At 39.7% G+C, this 11243-nt stretch overlaps 1 pseudogene; it reads left to right on the plus strand.

Annotated features, from left to right (window-relative positions):
• The first annotated feature begins 9722 nt into the window (after positions 1 to 9722).
• Positions 9723 to 9990, plus strand: LOC102482539 (SH3 domain-binding glutamic acid-rich-like protein 3 pseudogene; annotated as a pseudogene).
• The last annotated feature ends 1253 nt before the right edge of the window (positions 9991 to 11243 follow it).

Genomic DNA, 11243 nt, shown 5'->3' on the forward strand with positions numbered 1-11243 from the left:
GCCCCCTGACAAGTTTCACTCAAGAGAAGGTCTAGACTACTCTAGAAGCCAATCATGGCCTAATCAGGCTCATATGCTGGGGACAGGCAATTTAAAAAGCAAATTCAGGGGCCATCAGATGTCATGGTGATTAAAGCACTGGACTCCAACATGGTCAACCATGGTTTGGGTCCTAGACCTGGCAGCTTGCTTTCTCACTTTCGCTCTCTCGCTCTCTCTCCTAAGTGCATGTGCCCTACAGCAAATTAAAATAATACTAAAGATAATTAATTAAATTAAAATAAATAATTTTTTTAAAATTAAAAGCAATAAATTCAACTGCTAACTCTTCCTACTGGGTATGCCAACACATAGTCAGGACTCAGTGACAAAATTCTCCAAACAACACATGAGTCTACATTAGAGAAATTTGAAGTCAGGTGCACCCTTACCTCTTGCAATGATTTGTTTTTTCCGTCTTTTATTTTAATTTTTTTTGTACCTCTTATTAGCTTTATTATTCTTTTCTTTTTTTTGGAGAGGTTTTCGCTATAGGACGTGTGCGCTCACCAGACAGACAGAGAGAGACATAGAGACAGAAAGCGAGAAATCACCCCCCAGGGGGGATGGTCACACCGCAATCCCTTCTCCTCCATTCTCCTCTCGGGATCTTGGGCACACACGCACGCACATGCGCCCAGCGTGAGTTTTAAGCCACCGGGTCCGGGACGCAAACCACGGTCAACTACGTGGGAGTCTAGCGACATAACCATTACGCTAACTGCTGGTTCCCTTAGCTTTATTATTCTGAATTTTGGAAAATAATTAATAGAGGAGATAGAATTTGCCATAAGTATTTATGCAGAAGAAATATTTACAGTTAACACTGCAAAGTCACACAGCCATAAACAACAGCTATAAGGAACTTAACTTTTTTCAAAAGTAAAGACTCTTTACAGAAATTATTTAATAATATGTCAAAAAACACTGAGAATTAACAGATTATTTTGGTGATAAAAGGAAACTTGTGCTAGTCAGGAAGAGAATAACTTTGTTATTTTACAGGAAAAAAATGAACTCAAATTCTAATTTTCTTTTTGTGCATTATCCATATAATAAAGTAGAGGGCTTATTAATATAGCTTCATAAGTATGTGTTTAGTCATACACCTAAATATAAACATACAGGTGGGCAATGACTTTTTTTATTTTTTAGAGAGATATTTGCTATAGGGTGCATGCACTTGCCAGAGAGACAAAAAGTGAGAAATCACTCCCAGGGGGATGACCACACAACAATCCCTTCTTTTCCATTCTCCTCTTTGGACCTTGGGCATGCACGCACACATGCGCAGCATGAGTTTTAAGCCACTAGGTCCAGGACTCAAACTACAGTTGACTATGTGGGAGTGCAGTGACATAACTATTATGCCATCTGCTGGTCCCAAGACGGGCAATAACTTTAACGCCTTAGACTATAGTTTCAAAGCGTAATTAATTTCATATGCTAAATAATAAATACACTTATTTATAGTATATCTTTTTGGGAAACTATAACTTCTTAATAAACAAACATAAATGTATCTATTGTCATTGTTCTAGTTCATTCTGTTGCTAATAAGAAAAATGCCTGAATCTGAGTAATTTCAGAAAATAGAGGTTCATTCAGCTCACAGTTTTGGAGGCTGAGGAGTCCACAACCATGGCGTGGGTATCTGGTGAGGGTCTTGCTGTTGCACCACAACATGATAAAGAGCCGGAAAGCATGTCTGTGTCCATGCGTCCCTCTGGTCTCTCCCTATCTCTTTACAAAGTTATTAGGAGCCAATAATGGAAACCCCACTCTAATCACAAAAGCTCTACCTCTTAATCCTATAATAGGGTTAACTTTCCTGTTAATACCTCCCCATATAACCAAATACCAACACATAAACTTTTACGGTTCACATTTAAATTATAGCAATCATGTATCCATATTCAGATTTGTAATTATTTTTACCTTATATATCAACCATTCATCTCTCTTTTTTTAAACTGATGAGTCCATTTATATGAAGTTCTAGAGTATGCAAAACTAATATACAGTGATAGAAATCAGAGCAGTAGTTGCTTCGGGTCCCCAACAGTTTTGTTTTTATTCTATTTTTTTAATTACCAGAAGGCACATGCATTTATCATTGAAAGAGAAAGAAAAAGCATCCCCAAGGCTTGCTCTTGATACAATCCTTTTTCTTCATTTCTCTATCCTATCAAGATTTAGGACGTGGGACCAGCAGTTAGCGTAATCGCTATGTTGCTGGACTCCCACGTAGTCAACCACAGTTTGTGTCCTGGACCCAGTGGCTTAAAACTCACACCGGGCGCGTGTGCGTGCGTGCCCAAGATCCCGAGAGGAGAATGGAGGAGAAGGGATTGCGGCATGACCATCCCCCCAGGGGGTGATTTCTCGCTTTCTGTCTCTGTGTCTTTCTCTGTCTGTCTGGCGAGCACACTCATCCTATAGCGAAAACTTCTCCAAAAAAAAACAAAAAAAGATTTAGGACGTGTACACACATGCACCTGGAATATTCTTCAACTTGCTAAGGCCAGGATTTGATCTGTGTTCAGCCATGTGGTACCTGCATCCCAATGCATAGAGCTTAACCAGCACACTATGGGGTCAGCACTCCAACAGTTTTCAATACCTATAGAGAGGAGGAGTTAGAATCTGGATCTCATTCCTCCAAGAAGGTCCAAGGTGTGACATTTTTTCTACTTTTGACCCCAAAACCAATACAATCTACAGAGTAAGGGTATTTTTCTCCCTAATTTTTTCTTTTACAAATATTAATAATGAGATTTTTACTCACTAATAAACAATCAGTTTCTCCCTCTAAGGGTTTTATATAACCTTTTTTCTCACCATCAAGTCTTCTTGTTGAACTCTCTTTCATTGGTCCTTCTCATAACTTAACACTTCACTGTTATTCTCTAGCATGAGATACTGCTTTATTTTTAAGGGTTTTTTTTTTTTTTCCCCCAGAAATTTTGCTATAGGGCACACATACGCTCACTGGAGAGACAGCGAGAAATCACCCCCCAGAGGGAATGGCCACATCACAATCTCTTCTCCTCTAATCTCCTCTTGGGATCTTGGGCATGCACATACACGCATCCAGCATGAGTTTTAAGCCACTGGGTCAGGGACTTGAACCATGATCAACTACATGAGAATCCAGCGGGCGATGGAAACATTATGCCATCTGCTGGTCCCAAGTTTGTTTATTTTTATTTCTTCCATAAGAAATATGAAGCTTCATTGGGGTCTGTATGGTACAACCACCCCCAGTCTTAGCCACCTGGATCACTGACACACTTGTACACACACCTGGCAAGTAGAGGGAGACTTGGGATGCAAACCTGGGACCTTCCTAAACCAGATCTAGGTGTGTTTCTGCTGCACTATCCTCTTGCCCGTTTTTTTAGATCCCTGAAGAAGCTAGCTTCTCTCCTGGAAGGCCCTTGGTTTCCAGCTACCACTCTCCAAATCCTCTCACAAATTCCCTGATGAGCCCTTCCAGTGCTCCATTCTCCCTGAGCCTCCCATTGTGGTCAGCACAGCTGTGTCATCTCTCTTTCAAGCTGATCCCTGAGGTAGCTACTCAGGGTTTAGACAAACTCTCATCTGAAATGCCTCATCTCTTCTCTAGGTAGTCAAATCACATCCCCGGCCTCACATTGTCAGACTACACCTTTTCATACAAACTTCAGGATAATCATTAACAATGATACTTTGGGGGCAGCAGGTTGTATAGTTGTTAAGGTACTGGAGTCCCACATGGCCTACCATGGTTCCCGTCCCAGGTGCATGTACGTGACTGCCCAAAATCCCAGGAGGAGATTGAAGAAGAAGAGATTTCAGCATGGTCAAACCCCCTGGGGGGTGATTTCTAACTATCCCTCTCACTGTCTCTCTGGTGAGCACACAAACCCTATGGCAAAAGTCCGTAAAATTAAAATTAATTTTAAAATTTTGAAGTTTCTAGACTCCACCCAAATAACCAAAAAATTACAAATTATTTCTGGGCAGAAATTCTTCTTTCAATAGTGAAAAAATGCCTAACCATCCTCTTAAGAATGAATTTTTATTCATTCATGAACATTCAGCTCAGATGTCACCTCTTCTGTGGAACCTGCAGCAAACTCCTTGAGACAAAGTTAGTCATTTCATTTTCTTGGCTTCACTCAACCATTAAAGCATTAACATATTGTATTATAATTACCTACTAGGATGTCTGCCTTTTCCACTGGGCCATGAACTCCACAAGAGAAAAGGCTTATTCATCTTTCAGTCTCCCATTTCAATTCAGTTCAGAAAATATTCAACTCCCAGCACTGTGTCAATTTCAAAGTTAGTACTTAATAAATATTTCACAAAAGAATGAAAGAGTGAAAGAAGATACATTTATATTATCTTAAAACACTTCCTAAAAAGTTCTGGCAGAATTTTCTTTCTTCATTTTTACTTCCAAGAAAAAAGTATGTTTTTACAAAATCTAAACTTAAATCAGGGAACTTCAATATTTGCTTTTTTTTTTTTCAGTTTATGTTTACCAATTTAAAATTAAATGATAAATAACTGGAATTACATGGTATAATCCAGTGGCCTTGGAGGCAATCTAGTTTAGGACAACAGCTATTATATGGTTTTCAGAACCCACATTCCACCTTCTGCATCTACAGCAGATAGCACTAGTTGATCATGATGCTCTTTCTCAACTCAGCACTTAATAGGCTGCCTTCTGGATTTGGTGGTCAAGATAAACCTTACTTGCCACTGTTGAGCTGATTCATTCTAATAGCAGATAGGCAATGTGAGATCCAAAGAAGTTATATGCCTTTGCATGGATCAGAAAGCTATATACTATTATAACCTGAACTAAAATTCAGGTCACCTAAAATTCTTCCCCCTAGAATACATTTTAGTGTTATAATTGGTTTATAAAAATTAATACTAGGGACCAGCAGTTAGCGTAATGGCTGTGTCACTGGACTCCCACGTAGTCGACTGCAGTTCGAGTCCTTGACCCGGTAACTTAAACTCACGCTGGGTGCATGTGCGTGTGTGCCCAAGATCCCAAGAGGAGAGTGGAGGAGAGAGGATTGCGGCATGGCCATCCCCCCTGGCGGGTAATTTCTTGCTTTCTGTCTCTCTGTCTGTCTCTGTCTGTCTGGTGAGCACACGCGCCCTATAGCAAAAAAAAAAAAAAAAAAACCTCTCCCAAAAAAGAAAATAATTAATACTATAAAGGGACCAGCAGTTAGTGTAATGGCTATGTCACTGGACTCTCTGTAGTCGACTATGGTTCGAATCCTGGACCCAGTGGTTTAAACTCACGCTGGGAGGGTGTGCGTGAGAATGGGGGCGAAGGGATTGTGGCGTGGTCATCCCCACTGGGGGGTGATTTCTTGCTTTCTGTCTCTCTGTCTCTGTCTTTCTGGCAAGTGCATGCACCCTATAGCAAAAACCTCTCAAAAAAATGAAATTAATAGTATAAAAAAAGTTAGTTTTGTTTGTCATAAACGTGTATGTGTGGATATTTGTACATGTATATACACATTCATATACAAGGGTACTTCAAAAAGTTGTAGAAAGTGGAATCCACGTTTGAGCTTTTGGTACAAAAATTTTGAAACCCATGTAGTTTTTCCATAATATGCATTTCCATAAACTAGTTAAAGATCACTTGTATTTATGTGTGTATGGATATATAAATGTGTACATGATGAACAAAACTAACATTGTCTGTGAAGTGTTTATTCTTATTAACCAGCTATAGAATATATACAAAGGGTCTTCAACAAGTTCATGGAAAATGTGTATTATGAAAAATTATGCATGTATTTCACATTTTTTGCACCAAAATGAACTCATAATTTAATTCCATTTCTTCACAAACTTTTTGAAGTCCCTTCATATATATGTGTGTATTATATGTTATATAACTATATATGTAAGTTATATATGATGATATTTAGATTTAGATTTTTTGCCGTAGGGCATATGCCAGAGAGAAGAGAGACAGAGAGAGGGAAAGTGAAAAATCACCCCAAAGAAGGATGGCTGTACCACAATCCTTTCTCCTCCATGCTTCTCTTGGGATTTTGGGCATGCCTGTGCACATGTCTGGCATGATTTTGAAGACACCAGGTCCAGGACTTGAACTGTGGTCTACCATGAGGGAATCCAGTCACCTTACAACTAGATCACCTGATTGTCCATGATATATGTTTTTTAAATCAAAGTGAGATGCCTCCAAAAGTGTGCTATAAAAAATAGTAAAACAAACAAAAAAAAATAGTAAAACAGATGGAGAGGGAAAGGGAGAGTAGGGGTAGAACCTGGAAAAAAAAATAACCAACCTACACAAAAATGCATGTAAACAAGGCGAATAGGTTATGGAAGAATGTACCACAATGGAGTTAAAAAAAAAAAGTGTTGCCAATCTAATATACATATATCAAAAAATCTAGCAAAATGAATACCAAAGGTGCACAGAATATTCTACATATATCAAAAAAAACTAATAAAATGCAAGAGGGAAAAAAGAAGTAAAATATATAAGAAACAAGAAATGGAAAATTATTTGTTAAGATAATATATGGTAATATCTTTGACTGAACCAACATATAGTGTATTCTAGATGGGAAAACTTATTTTATATGCTGCAATGCTATATAGTGAATGACTATAAAATAAGTAAATTTTTTAAAAGAACTAATAAAATAAATACAAAAGGTGCACTGAATTTTTTTTTTTTTTTTAGAGAGAGAGATTTTGCTATAGAGTGCGTATGCTTGCTGGAGAGACAGAGAGACATTCCTCCAGGGGGAGTGGCCATGCCACTATCCCTTATCTGTTCTCTTGGATTTTGGGCATGCATGCACACACACCCAGCATGAGTTTCAAGTCTCTGGGTCTGGAACTCAAACCATGGTTGACTACATGGGAGTCTAGCAACATAACCATTGAAAAACCATATCCCACAAAGATGTACAATGGTTATATGTAAATCAAAAATTATTTTAAATGTAAATTAAATATAAAACACAAAAGAATGCAATGAAGAGCAGGCACTGGTCAGCTGAACTGTTTGGTATCTTTCTTACAGCTTCTTAGCATATCCAAGACATATCTGAAAAAAAAGATCTAGGAAATTATAGTTATTTCTTGATTTTCACTATATAAACTTGAATCATTTTCTTCCATTAAGATATACTGACAGGGACCAGCAGTTAGTGTAATGGCTATGTCGCTGAACTCCCATGTAGTAGACTGTGGTTTTGAGTCCCAGACCCGGTGGCTTAAACTCATGCCAGGCGCATGTGCGTGTGCGCCCAAGATCCCTAGAGAAGAATGGAGGAGAAGGGATTGCGGCATGGCCATCCCCCTAGGGGGTGATTTCTTGCTTTCTGTCTCCCTCTCTGGCGAGCGCACGTGCCCTATAGCAAAAAAAAAAAAAAAAAAAAAAAAAAAAAAACCAGGGGAGAAATTTTGTTGCCACTACTGAATGAGAGATGGAAGGAACCCCAAAACTATCTTAATAATACTTTTTTTTCCTTTTTTTTAGGTTATTGCCATATATGCCTGCACTTGCCAGAAAGAAAGAGACAGAGAGAAAAGAGAAATCATCCTTCAAGGGGAATGGCCACACTGTAATCCCTTCTCCTCCACTCTCCTCTAGGATTTTTAGGCACACACAGACACACACACATTTGTTCTAAGATTTGAGGCATGCACATACAGACAACTGACATGATTTCCAAATTGTTGGGTCCAGGACCCACAATGCAGTTGGCTATGTGGGAATCTAGCACTTTAACCACTACGCCACCTGCTGACCCCTCTTAATAGTACTTTCAGATGGCTCAAATGTTGTGCGTATTGCACACAATATTTAAGTGTACAAAAATGTATGTAAAAGAAAACAAGTATTAGGTCATCGGAAAAGTCATGACATATTTTTCTACTTTTCTATGCAAAAATGAATTGTGATTTTTCCAACGACCTAATATATTAAGAAATAAGTTCAAGCTACTGTTTACTTTTTTGGAGCATGATCTTAAAATTCTCTGGAGGGATAGACTTTTTTTTTCCAAGTGGGCCAGCAGGTGTAGTATGAGAAAGAAACATAGAAAGTTGAAAAATACTAAAATCTCAGATTTCTTAGCCTCTTTTTCTTTGAGTAGCAAACTGAAAGACATTCTCAAAGAATCAACACCCAGGATACCTCATTACCAGAAATGGAGAGGCAAATGAGAAAGGAAGTAAAAAAAAAGAAAGAACTCCACTGCCTGAGAATAGATAAAAGACAAGTAAAGATCCTGGAAGAGGGAATCACACAAAGGTTAGCCATTTGAGGATTAAAAATTGAAATAAACTATTAGCAAAGAACAAGGATAGCCTTTGGGGGAAGAAAAAAGCCTGAGTTGTATGGACCAAAAAAGAGCAGTCATAACTGACCTCTTGTTGATATTTGAGCATCCATTTGTATCCTGAATGATTTAGAAGTTGTGGTAGACCGATGACAGTGGCCTTGTAGCTGTGTCTCTTCAGAGATTGGGGCACATTAACAAGAGCATTAACAATCTTATTCTGTCAACTTTCCTGGCAGAAAGGGTGATGGCAGCTATGGCAGTTGTTTACCTAGAATCTCTCAGACCCAATCAAACCCTTCAGTATTTGGCTCTCTAATGCCAACATTGGGTGTCTGCAAACTATATTTTCCATACTAACTTGACCACTGGCTTCCAGTTATGTTCTGCTAATGGGAAGCTCTTCAAAGAGGAAGGAAAGGGGAAGATGCTCCCATTTCTGGCTCTTGTGTGCATCCCTCCAGCATCTTTCATCACTTTCAAAACCAGTTGTGTATGGTCCTCTCAGAAGTCTAAGCATCAACTCTGAGTTGGTCCCTCTTCTATGACAGCTGTTACTATGATACACTTTAAAAAAATTCTTTAATTTCATTCATTATTATTATTTTTTAATTTGACCAGAGAGAGAGAGAAACAGAAAGCAAGAAAGCTAGCCACCAGATCTAGGACTTGAACCACAGTCGGCCATGTGGGAATGCGGTGCCTTTAACTACCATGCCACCTGCTGGCCCTCTATTATAAGCTTTTGACATAGCAGTAACCCCTCTCTATCAAGCCTGCTGTGGTTTAAATATGTCCTTCCAAAATTCATGAGCTGAATTTGATTGCTACTGCAGTATTAAGGAGGGTGGAAACTTAACATAACTATGGTATTAAGAGGTGGGGCCTTTGGGAGGTAATTAAGATTAAATAAGGTCATTAGGATGGGTCCCTCATGATGGAACACTGGTGGCTTTAGAGAAAGAGAAAGACCAGCACTGACACACACTCTTGCCCTCTCCCAATGTGATGCCCACAGCTCGGGATTCTGCAGTCTTCACCAGCAACCTTGGACCTTCAAAACTGTGAGCTGAATATATGAGGCTACTTCAGAAAGTTTATGGAAAAATGAAATTAAAGTACAATTTAGTTTGGTGCAAAATGAAATTCATGCAGTGTTTTTCATCATTTTCATGAACTTTTTGAAGGCTCCATGTGTGTTTTGTAAATATACAGATGATAAACAAAATTAACACTTCTATGACACCTTTATTCCTATTAGCCAGCTATAGAATATATGAATTACACCGTGCCGCCACTGCCTGTGTGTGGCCCCTGCTCACATGCAGCATGAGCAGCCTGCACGTTTACAGCACGCCAGTCACCGGCTCCCATGAGATCAAGTCCCAGCAGAGCGAGGTGACCTGCATCCTGGACGAGAAGCGCATCCAATACCAGCTAGTGGATATCTCTCGGGACAACACCCTGCCAGATGACATGCAACCCCAAGGCCAACCCACCCCAGATTGTCAATGGGAACCGGTACTGTGGGGACTATGAGCTCTTCCTGGAAGTTGTGGAGCAGAACACCCTGCAGGAGTTCCTGAAGCTGGCCTGAGTCGCACTGGCTCTCCTGCAGGACTCTCATCACAGCCCTTACCTGACCTCAAGGGACCTTATGACCAGCCCCCCATCATTCCTGACCTGGGAGTCTCCCCCAGCTGGGCCCCCTACCCACTCACAGGAAGCATTACCCCCCCACCCATCTCAGTAGTTGTCTTAAGCAATGGCCCCAATGCTGGCTGACTCTAGCCAGGCCTTGGGGCTTGCCATCCTGCCTGGTCCTGGCTGAAGTGCACCTGCTGCTCCCATTAGCCAGAGCTCTGCCAAAGGCCCCACATCCACTCCAGAAAGCACCCTGGAGATGATTAAATACCCATTCCCTTAAAAAAATATATATATATGAATTACATAACATATTATACAACTACATATGTGTATGTTATTTGTTGTTATATATAATAATGTATAATACATTTATAAGTGGTAAATTCATCTATAAATTACCCAGTCTGTGGAATTTACAGTAATAGAAAAGTGGACTAAAATGATTTTGTTATCCATTTTTAATTTTGTTATCCATTTTTACATGTTTGGTAACAGAGACAAGAAAGCAACACAAATACATGCTTTGCTGTGTGTGGGTGAACTGGGTAAAAGATGCATAGTAAGTAATCATGAACAGACTGTGAAAGAAGCAACATGACTGTTCACAGATCATGATGTACATATCTTGTTCACAGTGATTTGAGGACTATAGAGCAAGCAGTGGCCCGGGTACTAGTGGTGGAGTGCCACTGAGAGATGCTGAAGCCATATGGGAAGTCCTGAATTTCAGAGCCTGGGTCAGCCTAAACACTCTGGGCATGCCCGTGGTGCACCCTTAATCCTGGCTGGCTGGCAGATACAACATGGCAAGACCTTCTCTGGGGTCCTTGTCTTACTCTCACTCTCCCATAAAAAATAAACTGTTTTTCTGAAAGAATTCATTACTATTTTTTAATGTGCTATAGAGCACATGTGCTCACCAAGAAGAGACAGAGAGGCAGAGACACAGAGGGAGAAAGAAAATGAGAAAGCAAGCTGCCAGGTCCAGGTCCCAATCCATGGTTAGCTATGTGTAAGTCCAGTGCCCTAATCACCATGCCACCCACTGGCTGAAAGAAATAAACTTTTTTAAAAAGAGCTAGCACTAAAGTTTGTATTTTATATAATTAACTGCAAATGACATATTGTGATAACTGGATTTTGAATTGTAGTGTTGAAGAACTGGTGTTTTAAAGTAAACTATTATAACTGAAATCTGTGCAC

This window comes from Tupaia chinensis, unplaced genomic scaffold, assembly GCF_000334495.1.
Source record: "Tupaia chinensis unplaced genomic scaffold, TupChi_1.0 Scaffold148049_1, whole genome shotgun sequence".
Taxonomy (NCBI): Eukaryota; Metazoa; Chordata; class Mammalia; order Scandentia; family Tupaiidae; genus Tupaia; species Tupaia belangeri.